The sequence below is a fragment of the Coregonus lavaretus genome (genome assembly GCF_964263955.1).
Source record: "Coregonus lavaretus genome assembly, chromosome: 25".
In the NCBI taxonomy this organism is placed as follows: Eukaryota; Metazoa; Chordata; class Actinopteri; order Salmoniformes; family Salmonidae; genus Coregonus; species Coregonus lavaretus.
This window is the reverse complement of record NC_140012.1, coordinates 36,534,754-36,557,680: the sequence shown is the minus strand read 5'-3', so window position 1 is coordinate 36,557,680 and position 22,927 is coordinate 36,534,754. Positions and strand designations below refer to the sequence as shown.

The 22,927-nt window shown below is 42.4% G+C and overlaps 1 pseudogene across 1 annotated transcript; it reads left to right on the top strand.

Moving 5' to 3' along the window:
• Positions 1 to 13,029: 13,029 nt before the first annotated feature.
• LOC311100985 (E3 ubiquitin-protein ligase TRIM35-like) lies at positions 13,030 to 17,515 on the top strand (annotated as a pseudogene). Its single transcript, XR_014615741.1, has 6 exons — positions 13,030 to 13,443; positions 15,355 to 15,450; positions 15,571 to 15,801; positions 15,897 to 15,919; positions 16,005 to 16,123; positions 16,269 to 17,515. The product of XR_014615741.1 is annotated as an E3 ubiquitin-protein ligase TRIM35-like (transcript).
• The last annotated feature ends 5,412 nt before the right edge of the window (positions 17,516 to 22,927 follow it).

The window sequence follows — 22,927 nt, the reverse complement described above, 5'->3', positions numbered from 1 at the left end:
TACCGCCGCCCGCCAATAGATGGCGGTGTTTTACTACTTATGTTTTGCTTTAAAAAAGACCTGCAGAAAATACCTTTAATTCTTTAATTAAAAAATAATGTCCGAAATGTGTCCATTGTGACTGTTGAAATGGATATAACTTATAGCTGGCAGTATTTTTCATATAAGTTTAATTAAATGGGTCCTGCACACTCAAATATAATATGACAACCATTCAATCCAAACAGATTCCAAACTGTATTTGATCTCTTCTCCCCACAGAAAGCTCTGGGCCAGCAGTTTAAAAATGAGGTACATATCAAAAATCTTCCGTCTCTCTTTAAGAAGCCCAAGCCGGAGAAAAGGGACATTGTGGAGCCCAGTGAGAGTGGAGCACTAGCAGCTCTCTTCTCCCCAACACGGGACAACATCTAGGAGAACATGGCAACACAGAGAGGCTCTCAGACTGGACTAACACATACATACACACACTACAATCAGCTGTTACATGACTTTGGCTGGACTAGCACAAACAAACACACTTTCTACGCTCCCCAGTGGAATTTTACTGCTCTAGAGGAGATCTGCATGGAGGAATGGGCCAAAATACCAGCAACAGTGTGTGAAAACCTTGTGAAGACTTATAGAAAACATTTGACCTGTGTCATTGCCAACAAAGGGTATATAACAAAGTATTGAGAAACTTTTGTTATTGACCAAATACTTATTTTCCACCATAATTTGCAAATAAATTCATAAAAAATCCTACAATGTGATTTTCTGGATTTATTTTCCTCATTTTGTCTGTCATAGTTGACGTGTACCTATGATGAAAATTACAGGCCTCTCTCATCTTTTTAAGTGGGAGAACTTGCACAATTGGTTGTTGACAAAATACTTTTTTCGTTCTCCGCTAACATCAAGGCGGTGACCCGATCCTGTAGGTTCATGCTCTACAACATTCGGAGAGTACGACCCTGCCTTACACAGGAAGCGGCACAGGTCCTAATCCAGGCACTTGTCATCTCCCGTCTGGATTACTGCAACTCGCTGTTGGCTGGGCTCCCTGCCTGTGCCATTAAACCCCTACAACTCATCCAGAATGCCGCAGCCCGTCTGGTGTTCAACCTTCCCAAGTTCTCTCACGTCACCCCGCTCCTCCGCACACTCCACTGGCTTCCAGTTGAAGCTCGCATCTGTTACAAGACCATGGTGCTTGCCTACAGAGCTGTGAGGGGAACGGCACCTCCGTACCTTCAGGCTCTGATCAGTCCCTACACCCAAACGAGGGCATTGCGTTCATCCACCTCTGGCCTGCTGGCCCCCCTACCTCTGCGGAAGCACATTTCCCGCTCAGCCCAGTCAAAACTGTTCGCTGCTCTGGCACCCCAATGGTGGAACAAGCTCCCTCATGACGCCAGAACAGCGAGTCACTCAGCACCTTCCGGAGACATTTGAAACCCCACCTCTTTAAGGAATACCTGGGATAGGATAAAGTAATCCTTCAACCCCCACCCCCCCCCCCCAAAAAAAAAAAAATATACATATATATATATAAAAACATATTTAAAAAATGAAAAAAAAGATAAATAATCAAACAAAAAAATATCAAAAAAAAACAAATTAAGAGTGAAAATAACAAAAAAATATAAAAAATATAAAAAATACATTGTAAAGTGGTGATCCCACTGGCTATAAGGTGAATGCACCAATTTGTAAGTCGCTCTGGATAAGAGCGTCTGCTAAATGACGTAAATGTAATGTAAATGTAATGGAAATTACAGGCCTCTCTCATCTTTTTAAGTGGGAGAACTTGCACAATTGGTGGTTGACTAAATACTTTTTTCCCCCACTGTATGTGCTAATTGTAGGGGTGGCCATGGGGCTGGGGATCAGAAGAGTGGTGAGAGTAGTAGATATGTACCAGTATAGAGGGATAGGCCAACAAGTTATATATGTTTCAGTAAGATTGGATTTTTAGCGTTTATAGCAATGGTTATTAATTGTACTGCAGGGATGGAACGTAAATCGATGAAATTTGAGGTGGTGGTGGCAGCTGCAGAGAGATATTTGGGTGTGAGAGACTTGACATCAGAAGAGTTACAGGGAGTGTTAAGTGGTGATGTTCCATCATTTCAGGTTGAGGGCATGAGGTGGGAATGAATATATTTAAATAGTGGAGATGGGTGGTGATAATTATTAATAATAGTTTTGAATTTGTGAGTGTAGTGTTAGATGGTAGGGTATTTCTTTATTTTATTTTTCAAGCAAAATATAAGGGAGTTGTACTCCGGTCTGAACGAGTGAAATGTTGTTGCAGGTTCTCTGGATGTAGTGCACCGCCTGGGTAGGCTGAAAGATGGTGAAACAACCAGCCACCGCGACCAGTGATCATGAGATTTATCTCCAGGACAGCGAGGGATCTGACATGTGCATAGAAAAATGACTATTTAAAGAACAACAACCTGAGGTTCAAGGAGGACCTGACAGCATTTGATAAAGAAGCTCGGAATAGTCTGTGATTGAGAGAGCAAGGAAGGAGGGGAAAAGAGCATACTTTGCGGGAGCCAAGGCTTTTGGAAATGGAAGGGAAAATCGCGCTGACGCCTAGCTTGATGGCTAGTGGATTTACCAAGTGAGTTGTGCAGGACTGATATTTATTTGCAACTGGTAAAACGTTTTATTTTGTGAGGAAAGAGCATTATTTGTGTGAGTCAAGTTTTTTTCGTTCGTTTTTCGCACTGACATAATGTTAGCTTGATCGCTATTCGTTTTATCAAAGCATGGCGCAGATGTTATTTGCGATTGTAACAAATAAAACTTTAGGTCTACCACCTTCATGGTGCAAAGGACTGTTTTTATTTGCAACTAGTAAGAACATTTCATTTTGTGAGATCCCGGTTCATGTGAACGTATACAAGTTTAATATTCTTCATATATTGTGATAGACTGTGATGGTAAATGTTTATTTCTGTTTTAACTATTAATGCCAGGGAATCTGTAATATTTTGAAAAGGAAATCTTTATTTTTGTATTGTAAGGGTAAGAGTGCCGACTTTTATTTCATTCAAGAAACTCATGCCTGTTCCACAGATATTGCGTTTTGAAAGTGTCAAGGGGGGAATGATATTTGGCATCATTTGGTATCAATCGGTCAGCAGGTGTCGCTATTTTAAAAGGCTACTTTAAGGGTCATATACTATTTTTTTTTTTTCACCTTTATTTAACCAGGTAAGCCAGTTGAGAACAAGTTCTCATTTACAACTGCGACCTGGCCAAAATAAAGCAAAGCAGTGTGATAAAAACAACAACACAGAGTTACATATGGGGTAAAAAAAACATAAAGTCAAAAATACAACAGAAAATATATATACAGTGTGTGCAAATGTAGCAAGTTATGGAGGTAAGGCAATAAATAGGCTATAGTGCAAAATAATTACAATTAGTATTAACACTGGAATGCTAGATGTGCAAGAGATTATGTGCAAATAGAGATACTGGGGTGCAAAAGAGCAAAATAAATAACAATATAGGGATGAGGTAGTTGGGTGGGCTAATTTCAGATGGGCTGTGTACAGGTGCAGTGATCGGTAAGGTGCTCTGACAACTGATGCTTAAAGTTAGTGAGGGAGATAAGAGTCTCCAGCTTCAGAGATTTTTGCAATTCGTTCCAGTCATTGGCAGCAGAGAACTGGAAGGAATGGCGGCCAAAGGAGGTGTTGGCTTTGGGAATGACCAGTGATATATACCTGCTGGAGTGCAGACTACGGGTGGGTGCTGCTATAGTGACCAATGAGCTAAGATAAGGCGGGGATTTGCCTAGCAGTGATTTATAGATGGCCTGGAGCCAGTGGGTTTGACGACGAACATGTAGTGAGGACCAGCCAACAAGAGCGTACAGGTCACAGTGGTGGGTAGTGTATGGGGCTTTGGAGACAAAACGGATGGCACTGTGATAGACTACATCCAATTTGCTGAGTAGAGTGTTGGAGGCTATTTTGTAAATGACATCGCCGAAGTCAAGGATCGGTAGGATAGTCAGTTTTACGAGGGCATGTTTGGCAGCATGAGTGAAGGAGGCTTTGTTGCGAAATAGGAAACCGATTCTAGATTTAACTTTGGATTGGAGATTCTTAATGTGAGTCTGGAAGGAGAGTTTACAGTCTAACCAGACACCTAGGTATTTGTAGTTGTCCACATACTCTAGGTCAGACCTGTCGAGAGTGGTGATTCTAGTCGGGTGGGCGGGTGCCAGCAGCGTTCGATTGAAAAGCATGCATTTAGTTTTACTAGTGTTTAAGAGCAGTTGGAGGCTACTGAAGGAGTGTTGTATGGCATTGAAGCTCGTTTGGAGGTTTGTTAACACAGTGTCCAATTAAGGGCCAGATGTATACAAAATGGTGTCGTCTGCGTAGAGGTGGATCTGAGAGTCACCAGCAGCAAGAGCGACATCATTGATATACACGGAGAAAAGTGTCGGCCCAAGAATTGAACCCTGTGGCACCCCCATAGAGACTGCCATAGGTCCAGACAACAGGCCCTCCGATTTGACACACTGAACTCTATCTGAGAAGTAGTTGGTGAACCAGGCGAGGCAGTCATTTGAGAAACCAAGGCTATTTAGTCTGCCAATAAGAATGCGGTGGTTGACAGAGTCGAAAGCCTTGGCCAGGTCGATGAAGACGGCTGCACAGTACTGTCTATTATCAATCTCGGTTATAATATCGTTTAGGACCTTGAGCGTGGCTGAAGTGCACCCATGACCAGCTCGGAAACCGGATTGCATAGCGGAGAAGGTACGGTGGTATTCGAAATGGTCGGTGATCTGTTTGTTAACTTGGCTTTCAAATACTTTCGAAAGGCAGGGCAGGATGGATATAGGTCTGTAGCAGTTTGGATCTAGAGTGTCACCCCCTTTGAAGAGGGGGATGACCGCGGCAGCTTTCCAATCTCTGGGGATCTCAGACGTTACGAAAGAGAGGTTGAACAGACTAGTAATAGGGGTTGCGACAATTTCGGCAGCTAGTTTTAGAAAGAAAGGGTCCAGATTGTCTAGCCCAGCTGATTTGTAGGGGTCCAGATTTTGCAGCTCTTTCAGAACATCAGCTGTCTGAATTTGTGTGAAGGAGAAGCGGGGGGGGCATGGGCAAGTTGCAGCGGAGGGTGCAGAGTTGGTGGCCGGGGTAGTGGTAGCCAGGTGGAAAGCATGGCCAGCCGTAGCAAAATGCTTGTTGAAATTCTCGATTATTGTCGATTTATCGGTGGTGATAGTGTTTCCTAGCCTCAGTGCAGTGGGCAGCTGGGAGGAAGTGCTCTTATTCTCCATGGACTTTACAGTGTCCCAAAACTGTTTGGAGTTAGTGCTACAGGATGCAAATTTCTGTTTGAAAAAGTTAGCCTTTGCTTACCTGACTGCTTGTGTATATTGGTTCCTAACTTCCCTGAAAAGTTGCATATCGCGGGGGCTATTTGATGCTAATGCAGTACGCCACAGGATGTTTTTGTGCTGGTCAAGGGCAGTCAAGTCTGAGGAGAACCAGGGGCTATAACTGTTCTTAGTTCTGTATTTTTTGAATGGGGCATGTTTATTTAAGATTGAGAGGAAATTACTTTTAAGGAACAACCAGGCATCCTCTACTGACGGAATGAGATCTATATCCATCCAGGATACCTGGGCCAGGTCAATTAGGAAGGCCTGCTCGCTAAAGTGTTTTAGGGAGCGTTTGACAGTGATGAGGGTTGGTCGTTTGACCGTGGACCCGTTACGGACGCAGGCAATAAGGCAGTGATCGCTGAGATCCTGGTTGAAGACAGCTGAGGTGTATTTAGCGGGTAAGTTAGTCAGGATGATATCAATGAGGGTACCCATGTTTACGGATTTAGGGTTGTACCTGGTAGGTTCGTTGATAATTTGCGTGAGATTGAGGGCATCTAGTTTGGATTGTAGGATGGCCGGGGTATTAAGCATATCCCAATTTAGGTCACCAAGCAGTACGAACTCTGAGGATAAATGGGGGGCAATCAATTCACATATGGTGTCCAGGGCACAGCTGGGGGCTGAGGGGGGTCTGTAGCAAGCGGCAACAGTGAGAGACTTATTTCTGGAAAGGTGGATTTTTTGAAGTAGAAGCTCAAACTGTTTGGGCACAGACCTGGATAGTATGATAGAGCTCTGCAGGCTATCTCTACAGTAGATTGCAACTCCACCCCCTTTGGCAGTTCTATCTAGACGGAAAATGTTATAGTTGGGGATGGAAATTTCAGAATTTTTGGTGGCCTTCCTAAGCCAGGGTTCAGACACTGCTAGAACATCAGGGTTGGCGGAGTGTGCTAACGCAGTGAATAACTCAAACTTAGGAAGTAGACTTCTGATATTTATGTGCAAGAAACCAAGACTTTTGCGATTACAGAAGTCAGCAAATGATAGCGCCTGGGGAGTAGGAGTGATACTGAGGGCTGCAGGGCCTGGGTTAGCCTCTACATCACCAGAGGAACAGAGGAGGACTAGAATAAGGATACGGCTAAAGGCTTTAAGAACTAGTCTTCTAGTGCGTTGGGTACATAGAACAAAGGGGGCAGATTTCCGGGCGTTGTAGAAAAGATTCAGGGTATTATGTACAGACAAGGATATGGAAGGATATGAGTAAAGTGGAGGTAAACCTAAGCGTTGGGTAACAATGAAAGAGATAGCATCACTGGAGGCACCAATTGAGTCGGTCTCCGCGTGTATGTGGGGTGGGACAAAGGAGCTATCTAAGGCAGGTTTAGCTGGGCTGGGGGATCTACAGTGAAATAGTACAATTAGAAATAACCGAAACAACAATAAGCTAACCATGTTGACAAGGGAGAGAGGCATAAAGCAATCACAGGTGTAATTTGAGAGAGCTAAGACAACAGCTGGTAATGACGACACAGTTTGGGCTGAGGCTAAACATAAACAGGATGCAGTACCATAAAAAGGAACAGTCCAGCAGACATCAGCTGTATAGCTGAGTTATCATAAGGTCCGGTGAACAGCAATAGGATAGTTCGGAGGCTGCTAAAGCACTAGCGAGTAAGAGGCCACGGCTAGCGTGTGCTAGCGGGCCGGGGCTAGCAGATGGAATCTTCGTGGTCGACGTCGTAACCACATCAGACAATTTCGTCGGCAGACCAGTCGTGTAGGATCGGCGGGGCTCCGTGTCAACACTAGGTGGTCCCGTCCGGTTGACAGAGAGGTAGATAGCCGGGAGATGGGCCTAGCTCAGGATGATTAGCCAGACCACAACGTCCATTTTGTTGCAGCTAGCTGGTAGCGATGAATCCGGAGTTAAAGGTCCAGTGATTCAGTGATTCCGGCAGAAAAACTGATATGTTCTGGGTCGATAACGCGCTGTGCAGACTGGCCGAATATTAGTCCAGACTAGAGCTGGCTGGTGAGTGGTGCAGGCCACGGACAATGGTGAAAAACCGCTAACGGTAGCTGATAGCAAGTAGCTAGTTAGCTACCCGTCCGGTAGACCTAGAGGTAGATATGAGCCTGGCTCGAGGCTAACTGGTGCTTGCATCGGGGGCAGTGGTGATTAGCCAGACAGCAACATCCATTCGGTTGCGGCTAGCTAGTTGCGATCCGGTGATTACTGTCCAGTGATTAAATTAATCCAGCAGAAAAAAAAAATCCAATGTTCTGGGTGAAATACCGCTAACTGTGGCTAATAGCAAGTAGCTAGTTAGCTGGCTAGCTAGTTTCAACTGGAGATTCTAGATAAAAGGTAAGTCAATAATAGAATCCGTTCCACATTGAGTGAGGCGGGTTGCAGGAAAGTATATTTTGTAGAAGGATGAAAAGTCTGATAGGGAAATATGTACAAAAAATACAAAAAAACAGGGTATTTACAGGCTATTTACAGACACACGACAAAAACAGAACTGCACTACTACGCCATCGTGAAGCAGACAATGCAGGGAAATGGATTATGCTTTTGGTAGATGTCGTTTGAAAAAGAAAAGGAGAGCCACACACAGGGTCGCCAGACCTCAGTCTTAAGGGGGGGCATATGAAATGCATGGGAGGGCAGTACACAATTATTATTAGCCTACAGTACATATATTTCATAATAAATTCCCTCAAGTGGGGGGGGGGCACAAGCATTTTTGGGGGCGGGCCCGGCCCCCTATGGCCCGCCCATAGCGACGGGTGTGCACACACTCTAGGAGCTCAGATGCAATAATTTTATAACATAATAACCAACGTTTCGACAGACAAGCTGTCTTCATCAGGGTATAATGCCCAACACTGCGGGTCACTAGTTTATATACATGTTTTGTATGTTTTTTGTTTATCTGTGAATTAACCAATGATATCAGGCCACACCTGGCCATAATCACAGACACCTGTGTGTGTCCTTTGACACTATATGAACCAGTGACCTGCAGTGTTTGACATTATACCCTGATGAAGACATCTTGTCTGTCGAAATGTTGGTTATTAAATTATTGCATCTGAGCTCCTAGAATGTGAGACTCTCCTTTTCTTTTTCAAGTTTTCTACTCCGCTAGCCAGCACCTCGCCTAAACAGGTGTGCATTTCTTTCGCCTCCAAATTGGTAGATGTCTACCATATTCAATGAATTGTTGTGGATACTTATGCTACCAATAACAAGTAAAGTAACTGTATTTTATTTAGAGACATTAGAGGAAAATAAGTTAAATGGTGTCTACATTTCTGTTGGCCAAAGTAATATGGGGTGGAGATTTTAATACAGTATTACATGATCATCTACATAGATGGCCTCCTAAGAATAGCAACTCTGATTGTGAGATAAGGAATATATGTCTAAGGTTAGGTGTACTAGATATTTGGAGACATAAGAACCCAGATAAGATTACGTTTACATGGTGTATCAAAGCTGTATCTATAGAATCCCATATTGATTTCTGGCTGATATCTGAAGCTGACAAGGTTGATACAGTCTCAATTGAAACATCAATTTTAACAGACCACAAAGGGATTTCAATGAAGATAAATATGCATGGTTTGTCAACAAAAAAAGTTAGTAAAAGTCACTGGAAATTGAATAAGACTTTACTAGAGAATGCTGTATTTAAGAAGGAAGTAGCAGGAATTGTTGACCAATATTGGAACTGTGCGTGTGTTAAGAATATGTTTGGAAGTAACTGGGAACTAATGAAATTTGATATAAGGCTTTTGGCTATTTCAATGGGGAAAGAAATTGCTCATGCCAAGAGAGAGAAAGAATATAGCATCATAATGGGAATAATGGATTATACAAAAAAAAACAGATCTAATTAATCAGGAATTACTGGAGCTATCATCACTGTAAATGCAGTTAGACTGTATCTACGAGGAAAAGGCGTTTGTAAGATCAAGATGAAAATAGATGGAGATATATTTTGTATTTTTCTTTAATTTAGAAAAAAGGGCAGGCGAAATGACTTCTATATGTAAATTAATGATCAATAATACTCCCAATGAAAATCCAAAATAAATTTCCAGCATGTTGCCCAGTTTTATCAGAATCTGTATACATCAGCCCAGACAACTTCCAATATGGATATACAATGGGGGAAAGCATGGAAAATTCCTAACAAATATTGTATCAGTAACAAGGTAAAGGAAGTTTCATTTAACATTTTACGTAGAATTTATCCTGTGAAATGTGTTTTGGAAAGATTCAAGCTGAATATTGACTATAACTGTGATTTCTGTGGAATGGAGAACGAGACCCTTTTTCATTAGTTTTTTACCTGTATTTATAGTATACTTTTTTGGGATTGACATACAGAACTATGTTACAAAGAAAACAGGACAGGTTGTACAATTTAAAGGTTTTGATATAATGATTTATTTCAGAAATTCTGACATTGATAAAGATGTAGTATATTTAATTAAACTGCTAATAATATTAAGGAAATGTCATATTCACAAATGCAAATGGTCTAATTCAAAACCTAACTTTTTTCACTTTATAAATGAATTTTAACAATATGGCACTACTTTAACTCAAATGAAAAATAAAAAGGCAATTAAAACGTATATTATTAATAAATATGATTAGTTTGTTTAGCAAGTTTGTTTGGCAATCTAAATTGTTTGTATGTATGCTTGTTTGCTTGTGACTATTCCTCTTTTGTTTGTTGATATTTGTTTGTTTAAGAAAATAAAAAAGCCTTATTCCAATGGATAGAATTGACACCACACAGTCACCGTGGGGGTAATACCGCCGCCCGCAAATAGATGGCGGTGTTTTACTACGTATGTTTTGCTTTAAAAAAGACCTGCAGAAAATACCTTTAATTCTTTAATTAAAAAATAATGTCCGAAATGTGTCCATTGTGACTGTTGAAATGGATATTACTTATAGGATATACGTTATACTTTATTGGTGAATGCTGGCAGTATTTTTCATATAAGTTGAATTAAATGGGTCCTGCACACTCAAATATAATATGACAACCATTCAATCCAAACAGATTCCAAACTGTATTTGATCTCTCCTCCCCACAGAAAGCTCTGGGCCAGCAGTTTAAAAATGAGGTACATATCAAAAATCTTCCGTCTCTCTTTAAGAAGCCCAAGCCGGAGAAAAGGGACATTGTGGAGCCCAGTGAGAGTGGAGCACTAGCAGCTCTCTTCTCCCCAACACGGGACAACATCTAGGAGAACATAGCAGCACAGAGAGGCCCTCAGACTGGACTAACACACACACACACACACACACACACACATTTACACACACACACACATACATACACACACACACACACACACACACACTACAATCAGCTGTTACAGGACTTTGGCTGGACTAGCACAAACAAACACACTTTCTACGCTCCCCAGTAGAATTTTACTCCTGAAGGATTGGTTCACCAAGGGTATGACATCTCTATCCTATTGATCAACATTTGGATGAATGGACTCTACAAACTGTGGACCAATGGAATCAGAATATTTTGTCATGGACTGAACCCTGGTAACTGGTCATAAATATTTATCCAAATAATGTGCGTCTGTTTGCCTTGATCAGAAATATGGAACAATATGTCTGAAGACGATGATGGTGGTGAAGATGATGGTTATTGTCCTTAAAGAGGACATGGCTGTTGCCATAAACCCTGCAGGTTGTAAATGGTAACAACACATTGCATCTATACAGCTCAAATCCTCACTAGGACAACACATTTAGTTTATATTGTGTTTTGGTAGCTCGGCTAACATGGACCATCCTCCAAGGTACTAAACATAGATATAGATATAGATAAAGGCCGCATCTTTATACCTGTCCCATTATAGCGTCTGACAGCATGGGCAGCTCCATTGAGGCTACAACCCATAGGAATCCCCACCCAGTTGACTACTTGACTATTTTAAAATGGTGGATGATGGCAATGCCCGTGCTAAAGTGGGTTATAGCCATGATGAGTGCTCTATCTATGGTGCTAAACGACAGCAGCCATTTTGTGCCAGAAGAACCCGAATGAGATCCAGTGAGCACGTCTGAGGTGGGAGAATTCAGAGTAGTCTGCTGTATAAGGAGAGCTATCATCAATCCAAGCCAAGGTTTTGTACAGTATCATTACTCTATCGATGGATGAGGTTGTCAAGTAGAACCGTCATTGGTGTGACATTTTGTTTTGCACTGGTGGTTCTCCCTGATATGAACGAATGAGAAAACAGCACTACATTCCTCGTATGTTAAAGGGATAGTTTGCTGCAACAAGTTTTGTCAGGCGTTATTGTTTGTAAAAACTGACTGACTAGTGGAGAGCTCATATTTTATGCCATCTGTTTTGTAGGTAACATTGTATACATTTGGAAAAGATCTACAGGATAGGGAAAGGGGATACCTAGTCAGTTGCACATCTGAATGCATTCAACTGAAATGTGTCTTCCACATTTAACCCAACCCCTCTGAATCAGGCCTCAATCCCAAATGAATGGAATAGAAGCTATCCACCAAGTACTGTAACTCAAGTTGATATGGTGCCTGTCTATTTCCCATTCATTTGGTATTGAGGCATACAGAATGATTTACACTAAAGATGTCATAATGGACTCCTCTATAATATGGACTCTGTTACATCAATGATCAGTTGTGATTTTTTTGTGAACTACCCCTATAAATCTCCTCACCCTGTCAATGATTGTTTTGTTCACACGTGGCCCTTTTTTCCTACTCCACACTAAGGAAAAAATGATCTGTACTTGTTCAGGTGACAAACTATTTAAAACTAGTGCTGTTTAGACTTTTCTGTTTTTAAATAAAAGTGGACTTGAAAGTCATTTTAAATGGTTGATGTTACCATTTGCTATGTTGTGCCATGGTCTACAAATATTAAGAAGTTTTTTTGTAATTTTGTAGCGGGTAAAACTGCTATGCAGGTCAATAATAATGCTTTAGAGAGAATAAAACATACAGGGAATAAGTGCACATTGTGCAAATCCACTGTCATTGGCCCTGTTTGAATACATTTCCGCATGTCTTCACAAGGGTGGGGTCCATGTTAAGTATTCAAACAGGATCAGAGACTATTGAACTCTGACCCAGGTTCACAGTAAACTCCACCCCCGAGTCACCTGATGACTAAAGTGTATCTCAGTGCTATAACTTTAATAACTCTCCAGGACTCATGTCTGTCTGACACAACGGAACTCTGGGATTTTATTTAGATTGTTCTGAAATATCAGGGTGTTAAACCAACCAATATAAGGTAATATCATCAAAACTGTGACATTTACGTGCAATTATACTTTTTTTTTTAAACAAGTGCCTCTATAAGACTAACTTTCAGATATCATTCCATGACAGGAAGTGACACAGTCACGTCTAGATGGGATATAGCTTTTGTCCAATTTACATCAAAAGTAGATGTTTTTGCATTTTAGCTAATCCTAACCCTTTTCCTAACCTTAACCTAATTAACCTAACCTGCTACGTTAATTTTCCTAACCTGCTGCATAAGTTATCCTAAACCTGCTATGAAAAGTCAATTTTTACAAAAGCTGTATCCCTTCTAGACAAAAAAACAAGTGACACCGTGTGGAAAATGGCTTCTAGTTCGTCTCTCCCAGAGGAGGATTTCTCCTGTACGGTGTGCCTAGACATCTTTAAGGATCCTGTCATCTTGTCATGCAGCCACAGCTTCTGCCAAGCCTGTCTAAAGGAATGCTGGAAAGACAAGGAATCTCGGGAATGTCCAGTTTGCAGGAGAAGATCGTCTAAGGATCATCCCCATTCAAACCTCTCTCTAAAGAACCTGTGTGAGGCCTTACGGGAAAGGACACAGACAGATCCGAAAAGTCCAACCACAGAGTCCAAGGTGCTCTGCAGTCTGCACAGTGAGAAATTCAGGTTGTTCTGTCAGGAGGATAAAGAGCCCATCTGTTTGGTGTGTCAGGTCTCAAAGAAACATAAAGCTCATGACTGCATCACTGTAGATGAGGCTGTACAGGATCACAAGGTAGGAGAAAGGTTTTGATAGAAAATAGGTGATAGATCAATACTAAAAAACTATGGAACGTGAAGTTATCAATGTTTTCTTTATGAGTCCTCCTCATTTAGATAATAGATTGATTTTCTACACATTGTGTTGACTGAATGATTGTGAATTTCATTTTCTGATACATTTTAAGGACACTGCTCAAAAAAATAAAGGGAACACTAAAATAACACATCCTAGATCTGAATGAATGAAATAATCTTATTAAATAATTTTTTCTTTACATAGTTGAATGTGCTGACAACAAAATCACACAAAAATTATCAATGGAAATCAAATTTATCAACCCATGGAGGTCTGGATTTGGAGTCACCCTCAAAATTAAAGTGGAAAACCACACTACAGGCTGATCCAACTTTGATGTAATGTCCTTAAAACAAGTCCAAATTAGCCTCAGTAGTGTGTGTGGCCTCCACGTGCCTGTATGACCTCCCTACAACGCCTGGGCATGCTCCTGATGAGGTGGCGGATGGTCTCCTGAGGGATCTCCTCCCAGACCTGGACTAAAGCATCCGCCAACTCCTGGACAGTCTGTGGTGCAACGTGGCGTTGGTGGATGGAGCGAGACATGATGTCCCAGATGTGCTCAATTGGATTCAGGTCTGGGGAATGGGCGGGCCAGTCCATAGCATCAATGCCTTCCTCTTGCAGGAACTGCTGACACACTCCAGCCACATGAGGTCTAGCATTGTCTTGCATTAGGAGGAACCCAGGTCCAACCGCACCAGCATATGGTCTCACAAGGGGTCTGAGGATCTCATCTCGGTACCTAATGGCAGTCAGGCTACCTCTGGCGAGCACATGGAGGGCAGTGCGGCCCCCCAAAAAATGCCACCCCACACCATGACTGACCCACCGCCAAACCGGTCATGCTGGAGGATGTTGCAGGCAGCCGAACGTTCTCCACGGCGTCTGCAGATTCTGTCACGTCTGTCACGTGCTCAGTGTGAACCTGCTTTCATCTGTGAAGAGCACAGGGCGCCAGTGGCGAATTTGCCAATCTTGGTGGTCTCTGGCAAATGCCAAACGTCCTGCACGGTGTTGGGCTGTAAACACAACCCCCACCTGTGGACATCGGGCCCTCATACCACCCTCATGGAGTCTGTTTCTGACCGTTTGAGCAGACACATGCACATTTGTGGCCTGCTGGAGGTCATTTTGCAGGGCTCTGGCAGTGCTCCTCCTGCTCCTCCTTGCACAAAGGCGGAGGTAGCAGTCCTGCTGCTGGGTTGTTGCCCTCCTACGGCCTCCTCCATGTCTCCTGATGTACTGGCCTGTCTCCTGGTAGCGCCTCCATGCTCTGGACACTACGCTGACAGCAGCAAACCTTCTTGCCACAGCTCGCATTGATGTGCCATCCTGGATGAGCTGCACTACCTGAGCCACTTGTGTGGGTTGTAGACTCCATCTCATTCTACCACTAGAGTGAAAGCACCGCCAATATTCAAAAGTGACCAAAACATCAGCCAGGAAGCATAGGAACTGAGAAGTGGTCTGTGGTCACCACCTGCAAAACCAGTCCTTTATTGGGGGTGTCTTGCTAATTGCCTATAATTTCCACCTGTTGTCTATTCCATTTGCACAACAGCATGTTACATTTATTGTCAATCAGTGTTGCTTCCTAAGTGGACAGTTTGATTTCACAGAAGTGTGATTGACTTGGAGTTACATTGTGTTGTTTAAGTGTTCCCTTTATTTTTTTGAGCAGTGTAGTTTTAGAGATCCTGAGTGAAAAATAGGTATCTCTGTCATTGAATCTTAAAACAAGTATAAAAAGTATCTGCAGTGATAGAGATGTGTTGTACAGACAAACTCTCTCCTATGAAGTGAGTCCAGAGGTTATCTCCTCAGTAAGGTTCTGTCTCATTCCAGGAGGAACTCCAGACTGACCTGAAGCCCTTACAGGAGAAGCTGAAGGTCTTTAATGAAGTTAAACAAACCTGTGATCAAACAGCAGTGCACATTAAGGTTAGTATAAATCATGCTAAGTTGCAATAGTACAGCATGTATTGTTTGAATTGTAGCCTACATGTAGGATTTTATTCTGATAATAATTATAGAATTAGATATTCTTCTCAATGTCTCCAGAGCCAGGCCCAGCACACAGAGAAGCAGATCAAGAAGGAGTTTGAGAAACTTCACCAGTTTCTACGAGAGGAAGAGGAGGCCAGGATAGCTGCTCTGAAAGAGGAAGAGAAGCAGAAGAGTCAGAAGATGAAGTAGAAGATTGAGCAGATGAACAGAGAGATTTCATCACTTTCAGACACAATCAGAGCCATAGAGGAGGAGCTGAAAGATGAAGACATCTCATTCCTGCAGGTAAGGACTGCTCTCTCTCAAACATAGATTATAAATTAACTCAAAGATGTATCTATTAATCAATGATATTGATGACTATATACTCTACTTTCCAGAACTTCAAGACCATGAAGGAAAGGTAAGTGATCTGCTTCTCGTCTCTTGCTTCTCTGTGGTTGTGAACCCAACCCCACAGAAGTGCTGACTCCTGAATGTTATTCCAGAGCCCAGTGCACAATGCCGGATCCACAACTGGAGTCAGGGGCGCTGATAGACGTGGCCAAACACCTGGGGAACCTGACGTTCAGAGTCTGGGAGAAGATGCAGGGGATCGTCAAACACAGTGAGTACTGGATAGGAGAGGACATGATTGATAATAATGTAATATAGATTTTAATTAAGTAGGCTATTTTAAGTAGTATTCTTAGTGTATATGAAAAAAGAATACATGGTATAATGTGTGGAATATCTCTGCCTTTGTTCTGAAGCTCCTGTGATTCTGGACCCCAACACTGCATCCCCCTGGCTCTCTCTGTCTGATGATCTGACAAGTGTGAGTAAGACTGGCCCAAAGCAGCAGCTCCCTGAAAACCCAGAAAGATTCACAATGTACACATCTATTCTGGGTTCTAAGGGGTTCAGCTCAGGTAAACACAGCTGGGAGGTGAAGGTGTGGGACCATCCTTTCTGGGTTATGGGCGTGGCTAAAGAGTCAGTTGACAAGAAAGGGGAGCTGAATGCATCACCAGAGTATGGAATCTGGGTTATAGTGAAAAGGAGTGGTGAGTATAGTAATGTAATGGGAGAGACCCTCCTCCTGAAGAGGATACCCCAGAGGATCAGAGTGCAGCTGGACTACGACCGGGGGGAGGTGTCCTTCTACGACTCCAAAGACATGACACTCATCTACACTTATAAAGACACATTCACTGAGACGCTCTACCCATACTTCTCTATTGGATCATCTGGTGATGCCAAAAGCACTGGTGTACAGATCTGCCAATCAGAGGTGTTTCTGACAGTGAAGTCATCCCAATGAAGTTGTGTGTGTGTGTGTCTGTGTCTCTCCCTCTCTCTCTGTGTGTGTGTGAGAGACCGAGAGAGAGAAACATTAGTCAACTATACTCATACTTTTTATTCTAAATGTGCCTCATCAGCAACTTGCAGCCTTTTTCCACAAATTCTCTGTCAGTGATAAAGTAATATGGACAGGGCCGTAACTACATATGAGGACACCTAGGTCCGGACTTTTGGGGTCTCAAATTACTGTTGAGAGTTAGAATAGTAGAATACACAAGGTGACATTTAGAAACTTACTATAGTTGTGCATCAGCAGTTTTCATCCTGTTCTATGTCACTCAATTAGCCTGTGTCAGTTAAAAATGTTTTGATTGGTAAATTAGTCTACTTAGTCTAGTCAGCTATCTAAACTTGTTGACATCTTGGCCGACTTGCTGACCGGGTATGCAGTGCACATGCCCAGGGGCCCTGTCCTACAGGGGGCCCCAATTGATTTTGCAGTCACTTTCACTCAGATATCATATTAACATTGAATAATTCATCGCTAAATGTGTAGAATTGCAGGAAATGTGCTTTAAACTACCAAAATGTCTCCCCATCCCATGGCAAAATGTGTAGAGTTGCAGGAAATTAGCTGTAAAACTACAAAATAATTGTTTTGTAAAGCAAACTTATGTTTTCTTTTTGTTAATAAAAAACATTTTCTGTTAACAGATCCCTCTGTACGTATTCAATTTTAGTTTTTAATCCCAGTGCTTAGTTAACATCTACTGGAGCAGTGTCCCGTATACGGGACGGTTGAGCTAACGTGCGCTAATGTGATTAGCATGGCTGTTGTAACTAACAGCAAACTTTCCAGGACATAGACATGTCTTATATGGGCAGAAAGCTTAAATTATTGTCAATCTAATTGCACTGTTCAATTTACAGTAGCTATTACCATGAAAAAAAACATGCTATTGTTTGAGTGGAGTGCACAACAACAAAAAACGTATCACGGCAACTTGCTTGATACATTCACCTCTGAAGGTAAATAATATACTTACATTCAGTAATCTCGCTCTGATTTATCATCCTAAGGGTCCCACAGATAAAATGTAGCATAGTTTTGTTTGATAAAATCCCTTTTTATATTCAAATGTAGGAACTGGGTTCCACAGTTTGAACCCCTGCTGTCTCTGGTTCCACACTCATCCCGCCCGGCCATCTAGATGTGTGAAAGTTATTGTATAAGCTAATGATCCATCATGTATGACATTCCTGGGAGTGTGTAAACTTACATTTTGTATTACCATATCATTTTTGTATGATCTCTATAGTTACATTGCCTTGCAAAAGTATTCATCCCCATTGGCGTTTTTCCTATTATGTTGCAATTTAACCTGTAATTTAAATGGATTTTTATTTTTATTTCATATAATGGACATACACAAAATAGTCCAAATTGGTAAAGTGAAATGTAAAAAAATATTTAAAAATAAATAACAGAAAAGTGGTGATTGCATATGTATTCACCCCCTTTGCTATGAAGCCCCTAAATAAGATCTGGTGCAACCAATTACCTTCAGAAGTCACATAATTAGTCAAATAAAGTCCACCTGTGTGCAATCTAAGTGTCAAATGATCTGTCACATGATCTCAGTATATAAGTCTGCAACACCACCAAGCAAGTGGCACCATGAAGACCAAGGAGCTCGCCAAACAGGTCAGGGACAAAGTTGTGGAGACGTACATATCAGAGTTGAGTTATAAAAAACTTTGAACATTCCACCATTAAATCCATTATTAAAAAATGGAAAAAATATGGCACCACAACAAACCTTCAAAGAGAGGGCCGCCCACCAAAACTCACGGACCAGGTAAGGAGGGCATTAATCAGAGAGGCAACAAAGAGACCAAATATAACCCTGAAGGAGCTGCAAAGCTCCACAGCGGAGATTGGAGTATCTGTCCATAGGACCACTTTAAGCCGTACACTCCACAGAGCTGGGCTTTATGGAAGAGTGGCCAGAAAAAAGCCATCGCTTAAAGAACAAAATAAGCAAACACATTTGGTGTTCGCCAAAACCCATGTGGGAGACTCCCCAAACATATGGAAGAAGATACTCTGGTCAGATGAGACCAAAATTGAGCTTTTTGGCCATCAAGGAAAACCCAACACCTCTCATCACCCTGAGAACACCATCCCATGGTGGTGGCAGCATCATGCTGTGAGATGTTTTTCATCGGCAGGGACTGGGAAACTGCTCAGAATTGAAGGATTGATGGACGGCTCTAAATACAGGGAAATTCTTGAGGGAAACCTGTTTCAGTCTTCCAGAGATTTGAGACTGGGACAGAGGTTCAACTTCCAGCAGTACAATGACCCTAAGCATACTGCTAAAGCAACACTGAAGTGGTTTAAGGGGAAACATTTGTAGATCGACTGAGGTGAATGAAGCTACAGCAACCAATGTGATAATGGCTGGGTCTTTTTAAGTAGATTTTGCTGTTCTCCATATAGTATTTTCAAGTTTTTAAATTGTATAGATATGCAGTAAATGTAATGTAGATATAAAATGAGCAAAAATATCTGAGTCCCCCCTCCCAGCCCTGACCTCCATCAGGCCCCCATTTATTTTGTTAGTCACTCTCACTCAGAAATTATTATTAATGTGGCATGAGTCATGGCAAAATGTGTAGAATTGCAGGAAATTATCTGTAAAACTGCACAAACAACATGTGTAGGTCAACTGCTAGGGCAGCAGCAGTAGTAGACTGGTGACTCCAGGACCCAGAAACACATTGGACAGGCAGGAGAAAGACAACATCAGCTTTAGAGGGGTCAGTACACTCTCCATAGATCAAATCAAATCAAATCAAATTGTATTGGTCACATGCGCCGAATACAACAGGTGCAGACATTACAGTGAAATGCTTACTTACAGCCCTTAACCAACAGTGCATTTATTTTAAAAATAAAACAACAACAAAAAAAGTGTTGAGAAAAAAAAGAGCAGAAGTAAAATAAAGTGACAGTAGGGAGGCTATATATACAGGGGGGTACCGTTGCAGAGTCAATGTGCGGGGGCAACGGCTAGTTGAGGTAGTTGAGGTAATATGTACATGTGGGTAGAGTTAAAGTGACTATGCATAAATCCTTAACAGAGTAGCAGCAGCGTAAAAAGGATGGGGTGGGGGGGCAGTGCAAATAGTCCGGGTAGCCATGATTAGCTGTTCAGGAGTCTTATGGCTTGGGGGTAGAAGCTGTTGAGAAGTCTTTTGGACCTAGACTTGGCACTCCGGTACCGCTTGCCGTGCGGTAGCAGAGAGAACAGTCTATGACTAGGGTGGCTGGAGTCTTTGACAATTTTGAGGGCCTTCCTCTGACACCGCCTGGTATAGAGGTCCTGGATGGCAGGAAGCTTTGCCCCAGTGATGTACTGGGCCGTACGCACTACCCTCTGTAGTGCCTTGCGGTCGGAGGCCAAGCAGTTGCCATACCAGGCGGTGATGCAACCAGTCAGGATGCTCTCGATGGTGCAGCTGTAGAATTTTTGAGGATCTGAGGACCCATGCCAAATCTTTTTAGTCTCCTGAGGGGGAATAGGCTTTGTCGTGCCCTCTTCACGACTGTCTTGGTGTGTTTGGACCATGATAGTTCGTTGGTGATGTGGACACCAAGGAACTATAATAGATAATCCTGTGTGTGTGTGTGTGTGTGTGTGTGTTAGTAATAGGGGTGGTATAGTGAAGTGTTACTTTGTCTCAGCTTCAAACCAAACAAATGAAACTGTCCTTTAGAATGGTGGGCCTCATGATTCACAGATATAAACCAGTGGGTGACGGCGTCGTCCCCCCATTACTAATATGATAATAATTATAGTATATGTTCATAATATGGTCATTTAGCAGACACTTTTACCCATCCAGAGTGACATATTAAGGGCTCCAACCCACAGCCATGGTGACCTATTTAATCCATGACTACTGAAGTGGGGTATGGATGGAGTGCCAGAACTCCCTGCCTCAGCTCTCCCCAATGGGGTTTATTTGAGTGATGACGTCGGATGGGTTTAGCTCAAAGGTTAAGTAGAACGGACATAACTCTAAAATACACGGGGTTGTTCTCACCGTCTTTCTTTTGTTCTCTTTCTCAGGATTTGTTAACTCCTAAAAGGATGTACTTCTCGCCAATGCAGGAGATGTCTGTCCAGCAGTCAGCTCAGCTCACCCACAGAACATTCTCCTCTCACTTAAAGGGGAATGGAAACACTTTAGGAAGTAAATCTAAGCAAAGAGATGTATTCAATCAACTAATACTAAACATGTGCATTTAACATCTCTATATTTAGTATTTTGATCGTCGAGCTAAGGTTTATTTGAGCTACGGTCAGCGCCATTTTAAATTGCCATAATAACGACTGACGCCACAGCGTCACTGGCAGGAATCAGCAAATTGTATGTGGTATTGAGATTTCACGTGGAGTGAATCGAAGAGAGTGAGGTTAGGTGTGGACAACGAAGATGGCAACAACAAGTAGTAATTCAAACATGAACTTGTTGATAATACAAGTTTACTGGAGAACTGAGACCAAGTAGAGACTTTTGGACAAGGTGGATAATGGTATAATAAAGGCAGTTTATTCAGAGGTAAAGATATCTGGAATCGCGTGCACGGACCCGTTCGTCAAACTCTTAGGGAGCTATCTGAAGAGAGCCCCAAAACATTGTGTGCTGACATTTTATACAATAAAATGAAGTAGGTTGAATCTAGTAGTTCTGATCTTCTGATTGGTCCTGATGAGTTGGGCGAGGTCCCCTCCAGGCTAGTGTCACTGTTGCATTGGCTCTGAGTCGGGTTCTCTGTCTTCAGATGTTCAGCCTAAGAGAAGGGGATTTTTGTGTGTGTGTGTGTGTGTGTGTGTTTAACAGTGATGTGTGTGTGTGTGTGTGTGTGTGTGTGTGTGTGTGTGTTTAACAGTGATGATGTGTGTGTGTGTGTGTGTGTGTGTGTGTGTGTGTGTGTGTGTGTGTGTGTTATCAGTGATGATGTGTGTGTGTGTGTGTGTGTGTGTGTGTGTGTGTCCTCAGAGCAAGAACTCGTGAGTTGGAAGAACTGAGAGACCTATGGCGTGGGTGTTGTCCTTGGCCACCTGCTGACAAGGCTGACAAGATAGGACTCTTTTGTCCATTGTATTGAATACAAAGGCCCAACACAAAATGGGTCATGCACAAGATTTTAGTCAGACCAAGCTATAACATTATATATTTACTACGACAAACTGTATAGAGCCAGGCTGTATGAATTGGCTCCATAAAAAACCCCTTGGTAAACTACATCGGCTGCCCAAGGACCCACAACTTTTGAAGAAGTGGCTCCATGTCCTGAAGAGGAAGGACGTGCCAGCTCGAGCTAGCAGGATCTGCAGACGGCACTTCGCGGAGGCAGACTTCGCGATGAAGGGCACTTTTGATGCGGCAACCGGGAGTTTCCGAATGGAAAGGAGTCGTATGCCTACGTTGAAGCCCTCTGCTTGCGCCTCCATGCCTACGTTGAATCCCTCTGCTTGCGCCTCCATTTGACATTTCGAGGGTTATGGTGTAGGGGTTACCGACCGACCATCATCGCCACATTGTCGTCAAGGAAAAGCGACTGAACGGAGGAGGCGACGCGAGTCAATGCAATGGAGCCAGAGGTAACGTTAACCGGTCATGACTTGTTGACTAGGCTAGCGTTAGACACTGGACAACTTTGTTGCAACTCTAGTTGAAGGTAACTAGCTAATTGCGTCTGAAGTGTTTTGTGTAACACACCCCAACAAATAATGTTAGCAAGCAAGTCAACTGCAGCTAAAATTGCAACACAGTTTCTGCATGTACCTCAGTTATTAGGTAGTCACTGTAGGTAGCTTGCACCTCAGATTGTCAAGTACAGTAATACATTTTATAGACAGACTTGTTTTTGTAATGTTTTGTTAGCGCCACCTCATTTAGTTAGACTGAAGTTGACATAGCTAATGTTTGCTGAAAATGAAATGTCCCTGTATTTGCTGTGCTTGTGCGTGAGATCAGTGTTGACCATAACTCGCTGTATGAACCTGAGAGCTCAGAATCACAATCATCACAGTGCGAGCCAAGATCTACT